The 20739-nt window shown below is 43.7% G+C and overlaps 1 protein-coding gene across 1 annotated transcript in view; it reads right to left on the reverse strand.

The window, feature by feature from the left end:
- LOC124711640 (U-scoloptoxin(16)-Er12a-like) overlaps positions 1-18926 on the reverse strand; it is a 103239-nt gene extending 84313 nt beyond the window's left edge. Inside the window, exon 1 of the mRNA XM_047241829.1 lies at positions 18787-18926. The gene's annotated coding sequence lies outside the window, so the exon portion shown is untranslated. The remainder of the gene's footprint in view (positions 1-18786) is intronic.
- Positions 18927-20739: the final 1813 nt, after the last annotated feature.

The raw sequence follows: 20739 nt of genomic DNA on the forward strand, positions 1-20739 counted from the left end.
ACAGCCATGACTTGCCCGACGGTTGCCGATACATACATATCACTTGAGTGTGGACCACCTTGGTTGGTCGTCGGTCAGTCGTCTTGTCGGATGACATGAATGTTGGCCGGCGATCGCTTAAGGGTTGCCTGCGTCATTCGTCATTATTGCACAGCCGCTGCCATTAGTGTTGTCCTTCGTGCAAGTGTTCGTGAAACTGTGTAGTTTGTGATGTCGACTACTCAGTTATTCTAGTGCTGTCTCCATGCTGATATGTGGAGTCGGTCGGTTGGCATGGAGCAGCGAGGAAATCTCCACGAGGCGTAGTTTGGCCGGGCCTGAGGGTGGTCTCTACGCAGTGTCGGAATGTGTGGGGCTGTTCCCATCCCTACGAGGTCCGTGGCTCACCGACCCTGGACACGAAAGTTTAGTTTAGATTTAATTTATCAGCAAGTCAAGACTGTTCACATTGTGCCACCTGGTTCTCGTTGTTGGCTGTTGGAACATTCCCGCGAGCAACAACGTGTGTGTTCGAGTTGGAGAAGGTTTAGCCACCGTCCAGTGGAGTCTAACTGTATTTGGTTATTTGCAATTGAAGTGCACCAGCGGAATTTTCTGCCTTGTGGCCGTTAGCGTTCCGGTTACCTGCCCTGTCCACTGACGTAAAATTCAGGCTATGTCCTTTCCTCGCTGTGTTGTAGCGGTCCAACACGTGTGTGTAGTTTTGACAGCTTATGCATAGTTGGTTGTGGGCGGCTTCGCCTTTTACATTCTGGCTTTGGAGTTCCTTGTGTACTGGTTCAAAAATGGCTCTGAGCACTATGGGACTTAACATCTGATGTCGTCAGTCCCCTAGAAACTTAGAACTACTTAAACTTAACTAACCTAAGGACATCACACACATCCATGCCCGAGGCAGGATTCGAACCCGCGACCGTAGCATGTACTGGTCGGGTAGAAAGCAAGTCGTCTTGTCGGTCGGTTGCTGGCGGGTCGGATATAGTTGGGCCAACTACCTGTCGCCCCTACGCAAACGTTAATATTTCAAGTGCAGACCGACCCACGCAAACTTCTGAGCGCCGCTGCCTTTTCTTATTGGTGTTTGATTGTGTATTTTAATGGCTCATAGCCGATGGTTTGAATTTGTATGCTTTTAGTTGAGTTTTAAATAATGGGCATTCAGCCGTTTTAAAATTGAAAGTTCCTTACTTGTCAAGTCTTAGAATGTTTGGGCCTTCAGCCTCATTTGAAATATCATTTAAGGATAAAACCTTGCGCTTTCTGCCTTCTGAAAATTTATTGTAGTTGCATGACAACGTATCCTATCATAAGCAGTATACAAGAGGCCGTGGATAATAACATTCCTGTAATGGAACGCCTTTGGGTTGAGGCAGACCGTCCACTTCTCTCCAGAACCCAGCATCGTTACATCGATACCTTCTCTTGTTTTGACTCTTAATGGAGGATGGTCTGCCATTCTTCCACATTCTGACCCCTCATTAAAAGTTTCCTCAGCAGAGTTGAAGCCATTATAAACGCGAATTGTGGACACACCTCATATTAATGTTTACTAATATTTGATCAGACACTTTCGATCAAATAGTGCATGAGATGCTCAAAATACTGCCATCACACAGATACATGGACCTACACGCCCTCCAATTCAATCCCGGGTTCAATGACTTATCCCTGGAGTATTACGTATGATATCACAACCTTCCATATTACGTGCATGAAGATCTTCTTCATCCCTTGTCAGGCTTGCATACACAAGAACTTTCAAACGATCCCACAAATAAAAGTTTGGTGGGTTTGAGTCCGAAGAACGTGGTGGTCCTGGAATAGGTGCACCTGTTCTGTACGAAAAAAAAAAGTTTCATGTTGTGTGCTGGTACATTCTGTTCCTGTGGGATTCCCGTAATTAGTGTAATTTGGAGGTCATCTCTATACGTTTTTCTTGAATAACTCTAACCTACGGCCTCCAGCAAAAAAATATCCCGGTACAGAACTTAACTACTTTAAATTTCCTACAGGAAGGAGTTATAGTTGGCGCGTAGCGAGCGAGAGAAAATGAAAATTCACGTGTGGTTTTTGAAGGCCAGATATAACACTGCAGGTTGCATAAAACATCGGTAGGTGCAGCTGTGTATCAAAGCTGTCCCCGTAGAGAAATTGAAAAAGGTAACAGGATTAGAAGAAGTGAGGCAGAATTGCCTCTCAACTGTTGTTTACTGTTCAGCTGAATGGCGACTTTCCAAAGTCATAAAAGGCGCTTAAGTCTGGTAATGTTTCTCGGAAAGACTCGAGAGAAATCACACGCCGGCGATGCGATAATACCGTGAAACGGTTCAGGAAAATTGGAGAGGAAACTGCATCGGGTAGCACGCTGATTACAGCTTGTTCTGTTATGAAATATGTCAGTACATTTAGCGATACTATACGCAAGGGAATTGGTTAAATATTTTTATGAATGCACACTTTGCTTCTTTCCGTACAAGGATAACGTCAAGTTGTAGACTGTGGACGTCATTTTTTCTTCTGACTCTTAGTTTCAACCCAGGAATACCCCACCCCTTATTCCTTAAATTTCGGCTTCTCATTTATAAAACTGATTGAAAATTCTGCTTACTTTACAAATAAGTTAAAGTTTTGCATATTTAACGTCAAGCACGTAAAACCTATATGGTATAAGACACAAAGCGCTAATTATGCTGGTTTTATTAGTTTCGGACTATTGACCCACAAACTAAAGAAAATTTTAAAATTTGAAATTGCGTCTAACGTTTATTGGTAGTCGTTAAGTGCTCTCGTCACTAAACAATGGATTAGTGTAGTCTGTGAAACTTGTGCTTTGTTTTACGAAAATCTAGTTTTTCGCGTATGTCGACGTTTCCGACGTCATATCTCCTGAGCTAAGTGGCATACAGTGATATAATTTTGCAGTTACATTCAGTGGTTTACGTGCATACCGACTGCAAAGTGTGGAGTTAATAGTATGGAAGTAATAAATTAAAATGTCGTTCCTGATGCTGAACTTCAACTGCATAAGCAGCGAAAATGAAGTAAGCGACAAAAAATTTCCTTTCACTTTTTATTGGGTGGTGTTAGCGGGAAAAAGTTTCGAAAAGTTTTGTGTAAAACTTGTTGGAAGTCGCAAGTGCTCTCTTCTGAAGTACAACAAATTTCAGAACGAAGTAAATGTCTTTTGAGGCTGTTGTTAGTACACGTGCATTTTTAACAGTTGTGTAATCCATATAACATTAATGGACGCATGTATGCTAGCTAGGTAAGAGTAATTTCTGAAGATGTCGACACTAAGATCAGAGGCACACACGGAGGAAACGTTGCTAAACTCAGTTGTTTGAGAGGACCAATAATACCTTATTTTCAATTCAAGCTCTAATCATTATGCACTCCTATGAACTTTGAACATTCATTATACATACACTCCTGGAAATTGAAATAAGAACACCGTGAATTCATTGTCCCAGAAAGGGGAAACTTTATTGACACATTCCTGGGGTCAGATACATCACATGATCACACTGACAGAACCACAGGCACATAGCCACAGGCAACAGAGCATGCACAATGTCGGCACTAGTACAGTGTATATCCACCTTTCGCAGCAATGCAGGCTGCTATTCTCCCATGGAGACGATCGTAGAGATGCTGGATGTAGTCCTGTGGAACGGCTTGCCATGCCATTTCCACCTGGCGCCTCAGCTGGACCAGCGTTCGTGCTGGACGTGCAGACCGCGTGAGACGACGCTTCATCCAGTCCCAAACATGCTCAATGGGGGACAGATCCGGAGATCTTGCTGGCCAGGGTAGTTGACTTACACCTTCTAGAGCACGTTGGGTGGCACGGGATACATGCGGACGTGCATTGTCCTGTTGGAACAGCAAGTTCCCTTGCCGGTCTAGGAATGGTAGAACGATGGGTTCGATGACGGTTTGGATGTACCGTGCACTATTCAGTGTCCCCTCTACGATCACCAGTGGTGTACGGCCAGTGTAGGAGATCGCTCCCCACACCATGATGCCGGGTGTTGGCCCTGTGTGCCTCGGTCGTATGCAGTCTTGATTGTGGCGCTCACCTGCACGGCGCCAAACACGCATACGACCATCATTGGCACCAAGGCAGAAGCGACTCTCATCGCTGAAGACGACACGTCTCCATTCGTCCCTGCATTCACGCCTGTCGCGACACCACTGGAGGCGGGCTGCACGATGTTGGGGCGTGAGCGGAAGACGGCCTAACGGTGTGCGGGACCGTAGCCCAGCTTCATGGAGACGGTTGCGAATGGTCCTCGCCGATACCCCAGGAGCAACAGTGTCCCTAATTTGCTGGGAAGTGGCGGTGCGGTCCCCTACGGCACTGCGTAGGATCCTACGGTCTTGGCGTGCATCCGTGCGTCGCTGCGGTCCGGTCCCAGGTCGACGGGCACGTGCACCGTCCGCCGACCACTGGCGACAACATCGATGTACTGTGGAGACCTCACGCCCCACGTGTTGAGCAATTCGGCGGTACGTCCACCCGGCCTCCCGCATGCCCACTATACGCCCTCGCTCAAAGTCCGTCAACTGCACATACGGTTCACGTCCACGCTGTCGCGGCATGCTACCAGTGTTAAAGACTGCGATGGAGCTCCGTATGCCACGGCAAACTGGTTGACACTGACGGCGGCGGTGCACAAATGCTGCGCAGCTAGCGCCATTCGACGGCCAACACCGCGGTTCCTGGTGTGTCCGCTGTGCCGTGCGTGTGATCATTGCTTGTACAGCCCTCTCGCAGTGTCCGGAGCAAGTATGGTGGGTCTGACACACCGGTGTCAATGTGTTCTTTTTTCCATTTCCAGGAGTGTATTTACATAACCCTGCGCTAAGCAGTTATTGATTAAGATATGGTCTGCTTTGTATGAAATCGAATTTTTTTAAGTTGATTTATGTATTAGCAACCAATCAGTAATTTTTATGAATATCTTATATATTGTTTCTTCTTATTCGAGCTCTGTTTGGCTATATTCTACAGCCTGTATCGTCAGCAAAGAGAAATTTATCTGCTCTGATCGCGAAAGAAGAACAAGATCAGTCCCAAAATTAAACCTCACAGATCGCGAAAAGTAGCATTTGTCCACCTCTCAAAGACAACTGGAGCGTTTCGCAGTTGCCAACAACTTTTTCAGTTGCTACGTCCATAATAAATAATGCGAAAAAGATACAGGAGCGACTCCTGTAAGCAGACAACCTCAGGTAAAAGATCTTAGCTTTCAAAGTTAAACAGGTCTTATAGCGCCACACCGTCTACCATTAAACGTCTCATAATGCATTGTTAATTACTATTATTATTGTTATTATTACTTATTTATTTACTTGAGAATACGAAGAATTTGTACCTGAGAAGGCAGCATGACTTTGCAAAAAGTACGAAGTTAGCATAGTCTCAAACAATGAATGATAGCAACAAGATTGATAATATGAAACGTTTGTCGCACTGCGTTCAGTCTTCAAGCTGACGCCACTTAGTGCACTGGCGTCTCAGTTTCGTTATTTATTTGTATTTCAGAATATATTCTAACGGATCACATACAATATTTTTGAGAGTTCTATTATTGTGTATTAATGGAGGATGCTGATTGTTGCACCATGTAAGCAAATTAACAGCGCTTAACAAATGGAACCCAGAGAAAGATTCCCTTTCGGGTAGTCTGGGGAACATAGTATTCGATCCTAGTTGGGGCTGCAGGCGCTAATCAGCTACCGTATTTTACGGACTAAAAGACGCACCTTAGTTTTTAAGCGATTTTTTAAATACCGTTTTTACCATTTTAATTATTAGATTACAAAGCCATACTAAAAAAATTCTTAGTTTATAAAACCGAACTGACCTCTAAAATTCATGAAAATAGACGTCTTCTAGCTTTGGCCATTTTATATTCAGTCCTCTACTTCCACCGTTGGACTTCATCTTTTTCAGTTCATCTTTATTTGCGCGCCAATCGCGAATGGTTTTTGTGTTGGTGGAGGGCCAAATGCTGCTCACCTGCTCTGTTTCTATGTTCTTCAGCATGTGCTCTTATTTTCGATTTATAGCCCGCATCATATGAATACCGTTTTTTTTTCTGTTAGGAAACTGGATACTCACAAAAATATTGTACTTTTACCGATAACACAAATCACTTTCAATTCAAGTTCATGGCACCTCAGACTGCAATGACGCATCAGAGGCTACATAGTGTTCTGAGTTTGTGTTGGCGGAGCGGGAGGGAGACAGTGTTGGCAAGCTTGTGAATCCCCGCAGCCCATGTTCCGCCACATATTTTCACTGCTGCTTCTCAATGAATCCCGTGTTGCCATATAGAGATAGATTTCCTGCGGCATCGAATATATGGCCATTTTTAAGACCGGCGGGAATTTTAAATCAAACACTGGACATTATTATATCAGTTACGAGTATAAGACGCACCTGAATTTTGGAGCCAATTTTTCGAGGAAAAGAGTGCGTCTTACGGTAGTGAATTGATACTTTAATAATGGGAATGAAAGTGAACAGGAAAGGCCATACCACAACTATAAAATAGAGAAGAGACCAGATCTCACTCGAAAATTCAAATATAATGTTGAACTCGGAATTCTTTGTACTTAAATATTTTGCACTCAAATAGGTGGTAATGAGAGTTGTACAGTTAGCAATCCGCTTACACTACTTAAAAAAATGTCAGTTTAACCCTTCGAGTCCCAACAACACCAAAGAAGGTACACTTCTAATACCATTCACGAAAATAACCTTATCATCATAGGTAGCAACGAATACAAGAAGATAGTGGCAAAAAGTAAACAGCCAATTGTTTAAAGGTGGTAGTTTTACTTTGGAGCCACTAGGGCATACAGTTTTCAACCATCCATCATATCATGTGCTATATTTTAAAGTAAATTCGCATTTCTCCAAGACACAGTGCCATATCTCGGAACTTCCATGAAATGCTAATGCCTAAAATAACTTAGTCATAAATAACAAGCAAAAATTTTACATATTTCATATCAAAACTGCATAATGCCCCAGTCAAACCAGTAGCAGAAACTGAAACTGATGTCACAAGACCGCTACGGTCGCAGGTTCGAATCCTGCCTCGGGCATGGATGTTTGTGATGTCCTTAGGTTAGTTAGGTTTAACTAGTTCTAAGTTCTAGGGGACTAATGACCTCAGCAGTTGAGTCCCATAGTGCTCAGAGCCATTTGAACCATTTTTTTGATGTCACAAGAACTTTAGATATACTTGCTTTCAATGATTAAAAAATTCGCATGTGATAATCTCCTACGGTCACGTATGCCCGTTCCGATTGTTGATTTGGACACTATAACTGGCTACTACAATGCACTACATTCGTAGAGTTACCTCAGTGTAGTACTAGATGTATCTGTATTGCAGCAGTATCGCATGTTTCATGTTAACTGGTGCTTAAAAACAAAATTAATGTAATGGTGGTTTCAGGCAGAAAGTACTGGTACTCAAAAGGCTAAGAAGTTTAAAAAATGTGTATCTTCTGATATTTAGAAAGTTATTGTCGATAATGACGAACGAGCGAGAAATGCGAGTTGAGAGAAACCGGTACTGGAATGTAAGGGCGTTTTCCTAGAAAGCAGGCGGTTCATCTCGACTGGAGCTGCAGGCTGCAGGCAGGCCGTTCTCTTCCAATGACGAGAGTAATTCATGTCTCACGAACGGTAAACGTCAAGCGTTATGTAATAGGCTCACAACTCCTCCGAGGAAATGGGTTTTTACGGATCCAGCTACATAAATATCTTTTACTCCCCAAAAAATATCAATTTGCTACATATACTGCCGGAAAAAGAGATCGCAACATCAAAAAGGAGATGTACGAGATAAACGAAAATTGGTAGATGTGTTTCTACATCTGAAAGGTGATGTCTATTCAGATTTTGCGCCAGTGGCATAACAATTTCCGGATTTCCGGAAGGCTTTTGACACTGTACCACACAAGCGGCTCATAGTGAAATTATGGAATATCGTCTCAGTTATGTGACTGGATTTGTGATTTCCTGTCAGAGAGGTCACAGTTCGTAGTAACTGACGGAAAGTCATCGAGTAAAACATAAGTGATTTCTGGCGTTCCCCAAGGTAGTGTTATAGGCCCTTTGCTGTTCCTTATGTATCTAAACGGTTTGGGAGACAATCTGAGCAGCCGTCTTCGGTTGTTTGCAGATGACGCTGTCGTTTATCGACTAATAAAGTCATCAGAAGACCAAAACAAACTGCAAAACGAGTTAGAAAAGATATCTGAATGTTGCAAAAAGTGGCAGTTGGCCCTAAATAACGAAAAGTGTGAGGTCATCCACATGAGTGCTAAAAGGAACTCGTAAACTTCGGTTACACGATAAATCGGTCTAATCTAAAAGACGTAAATTAAACTAAATACCTACGTATTACAATAACGAACAAATTAAATTGGAAGGAACACATAGAAAATGTTGTGGGGAAGGCTAACTAAAGACTGCGTTTTATTGGCAGCACACTTAGAAAATGTAACAGACCTACTAAGGAGGCTGGCTACACTACACTTGTCCGTTCTCTTTTAGAATACTGCTGCGCGGTGTGGGATCCTTACCAGATAGGACTGACGGAGTACATCGAAAAAGTTCAAAGAAAGGCAGTACGTTTTGTATTATCGCGAAATATGGGAGAGAGAGTGTCACAGAAACGGGCAGGATTTGGGCTGGACATCATTAAAAGAAAGACGTTTTTCGCTGCGACGGAATCTTCTCACGAAATTCCAATCACCAACTTCCTCCTCCGAATGTGAAAATATTTTGTTGACAGCGACCTACATAGGGAGGAACGATCACCAGGATAAAATAAGGGAAATCAGAGCTCCTACGGAAAGATACAGGTGTTCATTCCTTTCGCCCGCTATGCGAGATTGGAATAATAGAGAATTGTGAAGGTGGTTCGATGAACCCTCTGCCAGGCACTTAAATTTGATTTGCAGAGTATACATGTAGCTGTAGATGTACTAGCGCGACAATGAGGACACAAATCAGGTTTGTTTTAAAAACACGCTGTAACGGTCGTGAGCGTTAGTTACCTTTGAGATTGGAGTTGGTCAGTTGGTGTTAGCGAAGAATGCCTTTAAGGCGGCAAAGACGCCATTATGAACATTTGACTGAGTTTGAACGAGGTCGTGTAACAGGACTATGAGGAGGTCGACGCTCCTTCTGCGATAATCCAGAAAGAGTTGGCAGGAACGTAGACAATGTACACGATCGCTAGCAGCGGTATTCACGAGAATGTACAGTCGCAAGAAGAGCGGGCTCCGGACGGTCACATGGCACTACCGAGAACAAAGACCATCGTGCGCAGCGCGTGGCTCTGGGACCACAGTGACACAACGAACAGTTACAGATCTGTTACTTCAAGGACAGCTCCGACACAGACACCCTGTAGCGTGAAATCAACTGACCAGAAACCACTGCCATTTGCGACTTCAGCGGTGTCAAGCGAGAGTTTATTGGAAGTCAGGGTGAATGTTTGTTGTGTTTTCTGATTAAAGCTGGTTCTGCTTCGGTGCCACTGATGGCTATGTGTTGGTTAGGAAAAGGTCAGTTGAGGTCTTGCAATCAATCTGTGTGCTACATACGTTGGACTTACACGCCGAATCTAAACCTGGAGCTTTGGCCTGGGGTGCGATTTAGCACGACAGCAGGAGCAATCTCGTAGTTATCCCACGCATCCTTGCTACAAAACTGTACATCAGTCTGGTGATTCGACCTGTTGTGCTGCCATTCATCAATAGCTTTACAGGGTGTGTTTTCCAACAAGATAACGTTCGCCCACATACCGCTGTTGCAACCCAACATGTTCTGCAGAATGTCGACTTGTTGCCTTGCCTGCTCGATCACCAGGTCTGTCTCTAGCCGATCACATGTGGGATATCATCGGATGACCACTCTAACGTTATCCACAAACAGCATTAATCGTCCCTGTATTGATCGACCGAGTGCTGCACGCATGAAATTCTATCGCTCAACATGACATCCGGCACCTGTACACCACAATGCATGCACATTTGCGTGACTGCATTCAACATTTTGGCTGCTTCACTGGTTATTAATGTGCCGGCATTTTACAATTGGAATGGCTTATCTCGCTCATACATTATCCTATGATCTCGCTGTGTTAATCACTTAAATACACTACTGGCCATTAAAATTGCTACACCACGAAGATGACGTGCTACAGACACGAAATTTAACCGACAGGAAGAAGATGCTGTGATATACAAATGATTAGCTTTTCAGAGCATTCACACAAGGTTGGCGCCGGTGGCGACACCTAAAATGTGCTGACATGAGGAAAGTTTCCAACCGATTTCTCATACACAAACGGCAGTTGACCGGCGTTGCCTGCTGAACCGTTGTTGTGATACCTCGTGTAAAGAGGAGAAATGCGTACCATCACGTTTCAGACTTTGATAAAGGTCGGATTGTAGCCTATCGCGATTGCGGTTTATCGTATCGCGACATTGCTGCTCGCGTTCGTCGAGATCCAATGACTTAAGGAGAATATGGAATCGGTGGTTTCAGGAGGGTAGTACGGAACGCCCTGCTGGATCCCAACGGCCTCGTATCACTAGCAGTGGAGGTGACAGGCATCTTATCCGCATGGCTGTAACGGATCGTGCAGCTACGTCTCGATCCCTGAGTAAACATATGGGGACGTTTGCAAGACAACAACCATCTGCACGAACAGTTCGACGACGTTTACAGCAGCATGGACTATCAGCTCGGCGACCATGGCTGCGGTTACCCTTGACGCTGCATCACAGACAGGAGCGCCTGCGATGGTGTACTCAACGACGAACCTGGGTGCACGAATGGCAAAACGTCATTTTTTTCGGATGAATCCGTGTTCTGTTCACAGCGTCGTGATGGTCGCATCCGTGTTTGGCGACATCCCGGTGAACGCACATTGGAAACGTGTATTCGTCATCGCCATACTGGCGTATCACCCGGCGTGATGGTATGGGGTGCCTTGGTTACGCGTCTCGGTCACCTCTTGTTCGCATTGAGAGCACTTTGAACAGTGGACGTTACATTTCAGATGTGTTACGACCCGTGGTTCTACCCTTCATTCGATCCCTGCGAAACCCTACATTTCAGCAGGATAATGCACGACCGCATGTTGCAGGTCCTGTACGGGCCTTTCTGGATACAGAAAATGTTCGACTGCTGCCCTGGCCAGCACATTCTCCGGATCTCTCACCAATTGAAAACGTCTGGTCAATGGTGGCCGAGCAACTGGCTCGTCACAATACGCCAGTCACTACTCTTGATGAACTGTGGTATCGTGTTGAAGCTGCATGGGCAGCTGCACCTGTACACGCCATCCAAGCACTGTTTGACGCAATGCCCAGGCGTATCAAGGCCGTTATTAGGGCCAGAGGTGGTTGTTCTGTGTACTGATTTCTCAGGACCTATGCACCCAAATTGCGAGAAAATATAATCACATGTCAGTTCTAGTATAATATATTTGTTCAATGAATAGCCGTTTATCATTTGCAATTTTTCGTGGTGGAGCTATTTTAATGGCCAGTAGTGTATGTTACCTAGACAAATGTATTCCCAAAATTTGATTTATCTACGTTAGTTATTTGTTGGTGCTGCGATTTCTTTCTGACAGCGTAAGTTAAGGAAAGAACATTAAACTGGTGCTGAGTGATGCGGAAAGAGCAACAAAAAATTCCGAGCCACCATCCAGCATCGAGTTCCGGGGAATGCGGTGAAGGTGTGGAACATTCGCGTAAGAGGCACAGAGTCTACAACTCGCTGCGGCCGCGCAAAAACAAGAAAATAAACACGACGTATCAGTTAGTCTCAGCAGTACATGTATTCTGGACTGACGTATTTGTAATTGAGCCACACTAGAGCTACTGAATTTATTATTAAATTGATATAAAAGTAGTTACGAAGTCTAGTCTGACGGTATTCGTCTGTAGTGTAGCCTTGTACGTAAGTGAAACGTAAACGACAAGCACTTCAGACAAGAAGAGAATAGAAGATTTTGACGTGTGGTGCTACAGAGTAATGCTGAAGATTAGCTGGATGGGTTAATAACAGATTAAGTTCTGAATCGAATTTGGGGAAACAGAAATTCGTGACGTGACTTAACTAAAACAAGGTATCTGTTGATAGGACGGCAAGGAATCGTCACTTTGGCGATGGAGGGAAGAGTGTGTTTGAGGGGGGAGGTAGGGAGGGAGGAAGAATGTATAAATATTGTACAGGGAGACCAATTCTTGAACAAAGCAAGCGGGTTCAACTGTTTGTAGGTTGCGGTAGTGATGTAGAAATGAAGAGGCCTGCCCAGGATAGAGGAGCATTGAGATTTGCACTGACAAGGGGAGGCCGCCAATTGTGAAATTCAGATTCGATTCATACTGCGCGTAATAAAAGCTCATGGCCAGAGGTGTAATGTGGCAAAGCACCAAGATGCACTTTTCAGCCGTTGTCGAGAAAATCGACAGTTAAAAGAAACCGTTGCGGTGAAATACTCTCGACGATTAAACATTTTCTACAGCGTCGTGGCGCAACGGCAAGTGCTCGGGTTCGTAATCCGAAGGTCGCCGGATCGAATCTCGCACAATGCAATTTTTTTTTATTATTAATTTTTTGTAATTCATATATATATATATATATATATATATATATATATATATATATATATATATATATAAAGTATTAATGAATTGCTTATGCATGTTGGTGAAGGCGGATCGCTCTCCAATTGTACCGCCTCCATTTTTCCGTTTTTTTTAACAGGGTGTACCAAAGCTCTCCCGTCCGCACTGATTTTCGACAATGTTATAAGTTGCGCTAGGGACCGCATCTACCTTCTTTCGAAGTTAGCAGGCAACTGCGCTGTAATGCGACGGCTCGTTTCGGCCCATTCAACATCTGTCATTCAAGTGTAATGAGCGAGTAACGGAGTTTATATTTCATACCTGCCACAGCAAATTTGTGTTCGTGGGGTCTCTATTCTAATTCGAACGTTTGACTTACGCTATACGTATTCGTTTCGGAATATCGTTTCTACGTCTTCCGTTAACTATGCGTGGTTAACATTATGAAGACAATTAATAACATTTGTGAAATACAACTTTGTTTGCGGAAAACATAATGATGTTCGAAGTCGCCAGTTTTTCCACGACAAACGACTTTCAACAACTTATTATATGCATAATTGTTACAACTGCATAGCACGAGATTCGATCTTTTTTTTTAACGTATATAGACTTTTATTTACAAAATAACAATTTCGTTTTACAAAATACAGTTTACATTTTACTTGTAAAGACGAGACAATCCGGCGACTTTCGGATTACGAACCAGAGCGCTTACCGCTGCGCCATGACGCTGTAGACTGTAGAGAATCATTAATTGTAGAGAGTATTTCACTGCAACGGTTTCTTTTAACTGTCGATTTTCTCGACAACGGCTGAGAAGTGCATCTTGGTGCTTTGCCACATTACACCTCTGGCCATGAGCTTTTATTATGCGCAGTATGAATCGAATCTGAATTTCGCAATTGGCGGCCTCCCCTTGTGAGAGCCAGTCTTCGGACTGAAGACCACAAAAATAGAAAGTTATTACAATTAGGTACCATACCTGTAATTTTCCTTAAAGAATATACCATTTTTTATTATACAATTGTGAGTCGGTTCGCTTACAAAGCGAACTGAATTTCAAATATTGTATTTTTGTTTCTAGCAACTGAGTGCAGTGTGCAGTTTTTTTATTAATTGCTGCTCGGAACTGAGACAGCTCGTCATTTCTTCTTTAATCACTAAGTATTCTTTTTAGCTTAGCGACGTCAGAAGCAGCGGAACATTATTAACAGGACACACGTCGTAAGGCGCAAGTTATTTTTATGCTGGTAAATTAATATTTTCAAGGGATTTTTATTGTAGGCCTCTTGTTGCGGTGACTCTCTCGAGACATACTATAAAAGCTCGACGTTTAGAGCTCGGATTACGAACCTTCTTCGGATTTTTTAGAAAAGCGAGTCAAGCTCTCAGTACAAGACTTCGCCAACGTGGTACCTAAGACGAGGTTTGTTTTGTCTAGGAATCCTGAATACTCGGTTCGCTAGACAAACAATCAAAGAATTCGTATTAATGAGTTTTATTACAACAAGTACAAATACTTAACTTAGATCTGAGAATTCTTGTAGTTCTTTATACGTCATTCACCCACAAGTGCAATAACACAGGTGTGTCGCAAGCAAAGGGCGACATACAAAATATTCAGTCTTCTTCAGAACAGACAAACACCAGTAACACTTCTGGTCCCAGCGACTGCTAGTAACAGCAGTGTGCCATCTGAACTGCCGGGACAGCTGATGTCTAACTGTGCTACGTAGAGATTCCTAATGAAGAGGCTACGATGCGTCGGCGAACGAAGTGGCTACGTTGAAACTGCCTATGGAAGCGGTTGCCAACAGTATTTTTTTTTTTTGTGAGGTTGAAATACAGCTACACCGGTGGCTCACGGTCTTACTGTCTTGATGGATAGGCTGCCATCAGTCGGGCGCGGCGCTTATGTCGTCTTCACCTGGTCGTGCTGCTGTCGTGTTGTCATCCTGGAGGGAGGTCTGTCAGCTTGCGATTGGCCGACCTCTTTCACAGCCTTCTCTTCTCTGTCGTTCCTGACTGGCGTGCCGGCGCTGACTTTACGTCGTAACGAGGTCCACTGCGGTTGATGCTGACGACGAAGATGTTTTGTGTTGGCTGCTTCAGAAAAACCGCGAAAGTGGTACTGAATGTTCCTGCTAGATTCTGTTTAAACACTCAGTCCCATAGTATACTATCGTGGTAGCACTATCTTTCTATTGCTACCCTATACTGACGTTCCTGCAACAACTAGGTCAATTTCACAACCTAATTCTGAATGTACTCTAGTGATGTGTTAGGTAGTCATTACCAGGATAATCATAAGCACCAAGTGCTTGCCAGCAACAGTATCTTCGCGCTCATGGAATCCTCTTGCCTGAAGAGGAACCAACCTATCGGCCAGCGCCACATCTTTTTAAAATTAATATAAATTGGTACGATTGCATCAGAAGTAAAATAATGCAAAAGTATTTTCTTACGTACGAAAATGTTTTCTAGCTTTCGAAATTTCGTCTCTCCCTCGTCTCGGGACCACACAGAAATACCCATATTTTATACTCATTAATAAATAACTAAACAAAATATCATACGTCGATCCAACTAGGTACCCCACTAATTCGGCCACACAGTTTTATTAAAATCTGCTAGTCTTCGGGTGTCACAACATCCCATGTTACCATATTTTCAGTAATAGGTGCTGGTGTAGTACTGAAAACTTTCGCTAGAAACATCGCAATCAACTGGTTACATCCCATCCGTGCCTCTTAGGACATCATATGCGAGGAGCTCAAGCTGTGTTACGAATGATGGCGTTTTCCAAAATTCATGCTTGCCACCAACATACACACACAATTACACCGAAAAAAATTCGGAGTTAGTTCAGGGATATTTCCCAAGTATTTTAATGAAGGGATCTAAAGTCTCTGGTGGCTCGTTACAGACATATTCTATTTGATTTCTTACCCACCATATATCTTTGTATGTGTATAAGACTTAAAATATCTATGGAACAGGGCAAATGTCAACGCTATGCGTTGTGTATCTTGTTTAGAAACAAACTTCGTATATTCCCTCATGGTACCTGCTGTTCACAACATTAACACTCACTTTTTTTCTGCGTTCACAAATTTACTTTCAGTACTGCTCGATTCTGTCTAAGGTTTGTTTTTCCGGCAATGTTGGTTGTACGTAGAGTTGTAAAAATGGCATAGGTTGCTATAGACTATCACAAGTAGGTGTATATAGTAGTTTTCCTTGTAGCTTTGGTCATTTAAGGTCGTACCTGTTGTTACCTGTGAATTAGGTTGTTACATACCTATCAGGCGTTACCTCATAACTACCGTTTTGTTTATGCATGCAATCAGTGTCTTACAAGATTCTCCTAAAAACCAGAAGCGGTAACCAACTAGAAACTGAGTGAGGATTTATAAAGGATCAGGTAACCTTTGGAAGATTTTCGTTCTACATAGTTATCGTCCTGTCTGTCACTTAAAAGCCGGCCGGTGTGGCCGTGCGGTTCTAGGCGCTTCAGTTTGGAACCGCGTGACCGCTACGGTCGCAGGTTCGAATCCTGCCTCGGGCATGGATGTGTGTGAAGTCCTTAGGTTAGTTAGGTTTCAGTAGTTCTAAGTTCTAGGGGACTGATGATCTCAGATGTTGAGTCCCATAGTGCTCGGAGCCATTTGAACCATTTTTTTGTCACTTAAAAGTAGCCGTCCGCGGTGGCCGAGCGGTTCTAGGCCCTTCAGTCCGGAACCACACGGCTGCTACGACCGTGCGGGATTAGCCGAGCGGTCTAGGGGCGCTGCAGTCAAAAAATGTTCAGATGTATGTGAAATCTTATGGGGCTTAACTGCTACGGTCGTCAGTCCCTAAGCGTACACACTACTTAACCTACATTATCCTAAGGACAAACTCACACACCCATGCCCGAGGAAGGACTCGAACCTCCGCTGCAGTCATGGACTGTGCGGCTGGTCCCGGCGGAGGTTCGAGTCCTCCCTCGGCCATGGGTGTGCGTGTTTGGCCTTAGGATGATTTAGGTTTAGTAATGTGTATGCTTAGGGACTGATGACCTTAGCAGTTAAGTCCCACAAGATTTCACACACATTTGCGGCTGCTGCAGTCGCAGGTTGGAATCCTGTCTGGGCATGGATGTGTGTGATGTCCTTAGGTTAGTTAGGTTTAAGTAGTTCTAAGTCTAGGGGACTGATGACCTGAGCTGTTAAGTCCCATAGTGTTTAGAGCCCTTTGAACCATTTGAACTTAAAAGTAAATAGCATTTACAGTAAAATCGAAACTGTCGATGTTTAATTCAGGCTGTACTCGAAAATCATTGATATGTAATGTGAAACAGAGGGATTTTGTAGTAAAAATAAAGAAAGCAATACAGATTTGGAATACAGCGCTAAGAAACACAATTTCCTCAACAAAAAGGTAAAATAAAAAAGTAAAACAAAAATCTATCGAACACCGCTTCAGTAACTCGTCGAACTTATATCAAACACGTTTCTGTTATTTAAGAACAACTTTCACGACTATCAATAGTAACAGGAAACTGTTACCTTTGAGCATGATGATGAACTTTCTATTTAATACAGAATAACAACAGTGATTATATACATTTCTACGTTTGTGCGGGTAAACTGTAGTTGCATCTAAAGTAATTACTTTTGTTACGTAAAGGAGCAGAAGTGACGCAATTAACCAATTTTTGTTGCTTACAAACTTACTATAAGGTTATAGAATACACTTTGGATTACCTCTGAATGCTGCGCGGTTCTAATTTTATACTCAAAACAAAGTATCTAAAAACAAAGAGAAGTCGTCGGTTCCCAGTTACACATTCAGTCCCTGTTACACATTCATTTACGTTTCTTTCCCTAGCAATGCTACCAGTGCTACTGGTAATCTTAGCGTTTACTACGTCATCTGTGATGTGTACCGAAACTATCGAACCGTAGTTTTGGCAGAGCGTTATCTTTGATACACAGCAGTATTGATAATTTTGCTGATGGAGAGTTGGTGAACGTAAATCAGGAGTATGAGTTCACTGAAAGAAATGCAAGAGTGACTAAACTTCGCTATGCTCAGCTGTTCCCGCAGCGACGTCTACCACATTACAGTACTTTTCGATATGTGGATAGTCGTTTACAATAAACCTGTTCCTTCTTTGTTTTGTTGATAATATATTACAAACATATTCACTGCTGTCAGTCTATTGTCATGGACAGAAAGGTAATTAAGGGTAACAAAGTCGAATAAATCGTGTATACAATCCGTCACGTAAGAGCGTGATCGACACTACATGCAGATGGTAAAAGATATCGCGTTAGCTCTTACACACCTCAATAGAGGGAACCTTTCTCCTTCATGCAACGTCGGTAAAGCATTAGTTCACTCTGAATTCTTGACTGAGATACGCAAGAATAGAGATGAGTGCAGCTTACGCTTCGCGTTTTGAGTCTATATTTCTCTGTGACTACCCTAAAGGCCTGAAAATGAGTTATGCCGCGGCGTCTAAATATAGGGGAAATCAAAGTAATTTGTACAAAAGTGAGTAACACGCTGTAAAGTGGTTAAAAACGTGGATGACTTTGAAGAAAGTGGCCGAATCGCTAAAGTGACTCCAAAAATTCGTAAAAATGGTTATTAACCTTTATGTGGGAAACTCATTCTTAACATGGCGTCAAGGGCAAGCAAAATTTACTGTGAAACAGTTGTCACCGCGAATGCGTCGCATTTGGAGGTCTCTTCCACGTGAATACGCGAAAAACATGGTTTCAAGAATGACTCGGAGAAGCAAAGCAATTACCGACGCTGCAGGTAACTGCACGTATTATTAATCGTAATCGCTTTTTTTTTCTTATATGGCGTAAGTGTATGTTTTAGTTTGTTGTCATACTTTTTTCTACTGACTAACCCAATCACGATCTTACTTAACAGACTGTAGACCATTACTCTTCAGCGAGCCACCAGACACCACGGGTCCAACACACACAAAAATTCCCTGAACAACCTCCGAAAGTTTTTCAGTGGAGTATGGGTTCTCCCTGTAGTTACATTGAAAGCTTGAGAGAAGTGCTGAAGAAAATCGGGAACCTCGTTGGTACTGACCTTTTTGAGTGTCACGAAAGCAGCAGGCGGAGGAATGAGCAGTGCGTTCTTCGGCGGCAGGTGGCCAACTGTGCCTGCAGCCTCGCTCCCGTACATCTTAAAGCGACGGCCACGCCGCCAAGCGGCGGAGGGGCGCAGCTCTCAATTCTAGGCCGGGTCCACATATTGGGGCCAACGCTGGCTGGCGCCAACGGTATCCGTCCAATGTGTGTATCAATGAAACGACCCCAGTGACGTAGCAGCTGGAGGGGGTGGGAGGGGGGAGAGGGGGAGGGGGGAGTACAGTTCGTGCCGGGTACCAGCTCGGTGAGGGTTCCGTGACAGCTATTTTAAATACATATTTTTAATATGGTCTGTCGAGGACACGACAATGCTTCTACAATAGCTGGAGTGCATTCAGGATTTTAAGCAAGAATTTTCGAATTTAAATCTAAGGCATTATTTAGACCCTGAGCAAACCAATCTTTCAATCTCCACTCTTGCTGTGTCAAAGGTATCATATAACGTCACATTACATGTGTCTTTTTTGGGACTTTAGAAAATTTTTACGGTTTTACAGAGTTTCTTCTCATAGTGGATTTCATTTGCAGTAGGACATTGAAACAGACACTAAGTGCTCAAAAGTATCCGGATACCTGGCTGAAACTGACTTACAAGTTCGTGGCGCCCTCCACCGGAAATAGTAGAATTCAGTTTGGTGTTGGGCCACACTTAGCCTCGATGACAGCTTCCACTCCCGCAGGCATACTTTCAATCAGGTGGTGGAAGGTTTCTTGGGGAATGACAGCCCATTCTTCAAGGAGTGCTACACTGAGAACGGGTATCGATGTCGGTCGGTGAGGCCTGGCAGGAAGTCGACCTTCCAAAACATCCCATCTATAGGATTCAGGTCAGGATTCTGTGCAGGTCAGTCCATTATAGGGATGTTATTGTGCAAACAGTCCGCCACTGGCCGTGCATTATGAACAGGTGCTCGATCGTGTTGAAAGATGCAATCGCCATCCCCGAATTGCTCTTCAACAGTGGGAAGCAAGAAGATGCTTAAAACATCAATGTAGACCTGTGCTGTGATAGTGCCACGCAAAACAAGAAGGGGTGCAATCCCCCCCTCCATGAAAAACATGACCACACCATAACACCAACGCCTCTGAATTTTACTGTTGTCACTACACACGCCGGCAGATGACGTTTACCGGGCATTCGCCATACCCACATCCTGTCATCGGATCGCCACATTGTGTAACGTGATTCGTGACTCCACACAACGTTTTTCCACTGTTCAGTCGTCCAATGTTTACGCTCCTTACACCAAGCGAGGTGTCGTTTGGCATTTACCGGTGTGATGTGTGGCAAATGAACAGCCGCTCGACCATGAAATCAAAGTTTTCTCACCTCCCGCCTAACTGTTATAGTACTTGCAGTGGATCCTGATGCAGTTTGGAATTCCTGTGTGATGGTCTGCATAGATGTCTGACTATTACACATTACGACACTCTTCAACTGTCGGCGGTCTCTGTCAGTCAACAGACGAGGTCGGCCTATGCGCTTTTGTGCTGTACGTGTACCTTCATGTTTCCACTTCACTATCAGATCGGAAGCAGTGGACCTAGGGATGTTTAGGAGTGTAGAAATCAGACTATTATACAAGTGATTCAAATGGTTCAAATGGCTCTGAGCACTATGGGACTTAACTGCTGAGGTCATCAATCCCCTAGAACTTAGAACTACTTAAACCTAACTAACCTAAGGACAGCGCACACAACCATGCCCGAGGCAGGATTTGAACCTGCGACCGTAGCAGTCGCGCGGTTCCGGACTGAAGCGCCTAGAGCCGCTCGGCCACAACGGCCGGCTGCAAAATGATTTACACACGATATCTGTATGGTGCAAAAGGTTGCAGTTGAATCTAAATCACGAAAATTTGAAGTCATTTACACGAGCACTAAAAGCTCT

Source organism: Schistocerca piceifrons, chromosome 8 (genome assembly GCF_021461385.2).
Source record: "Schistocerca piceifrons isolate TAMUIC-IGC-003096 chromosome 8, iqSchPice1.1, whole genome shotgun sequence".
Classification (NCBI taxonomy): Eukaryota; Metazoa; Arthropoda; class Insecta; order Orthoptera; family Acrididae; genus Schistocerca; species Schistocerca piceifrons.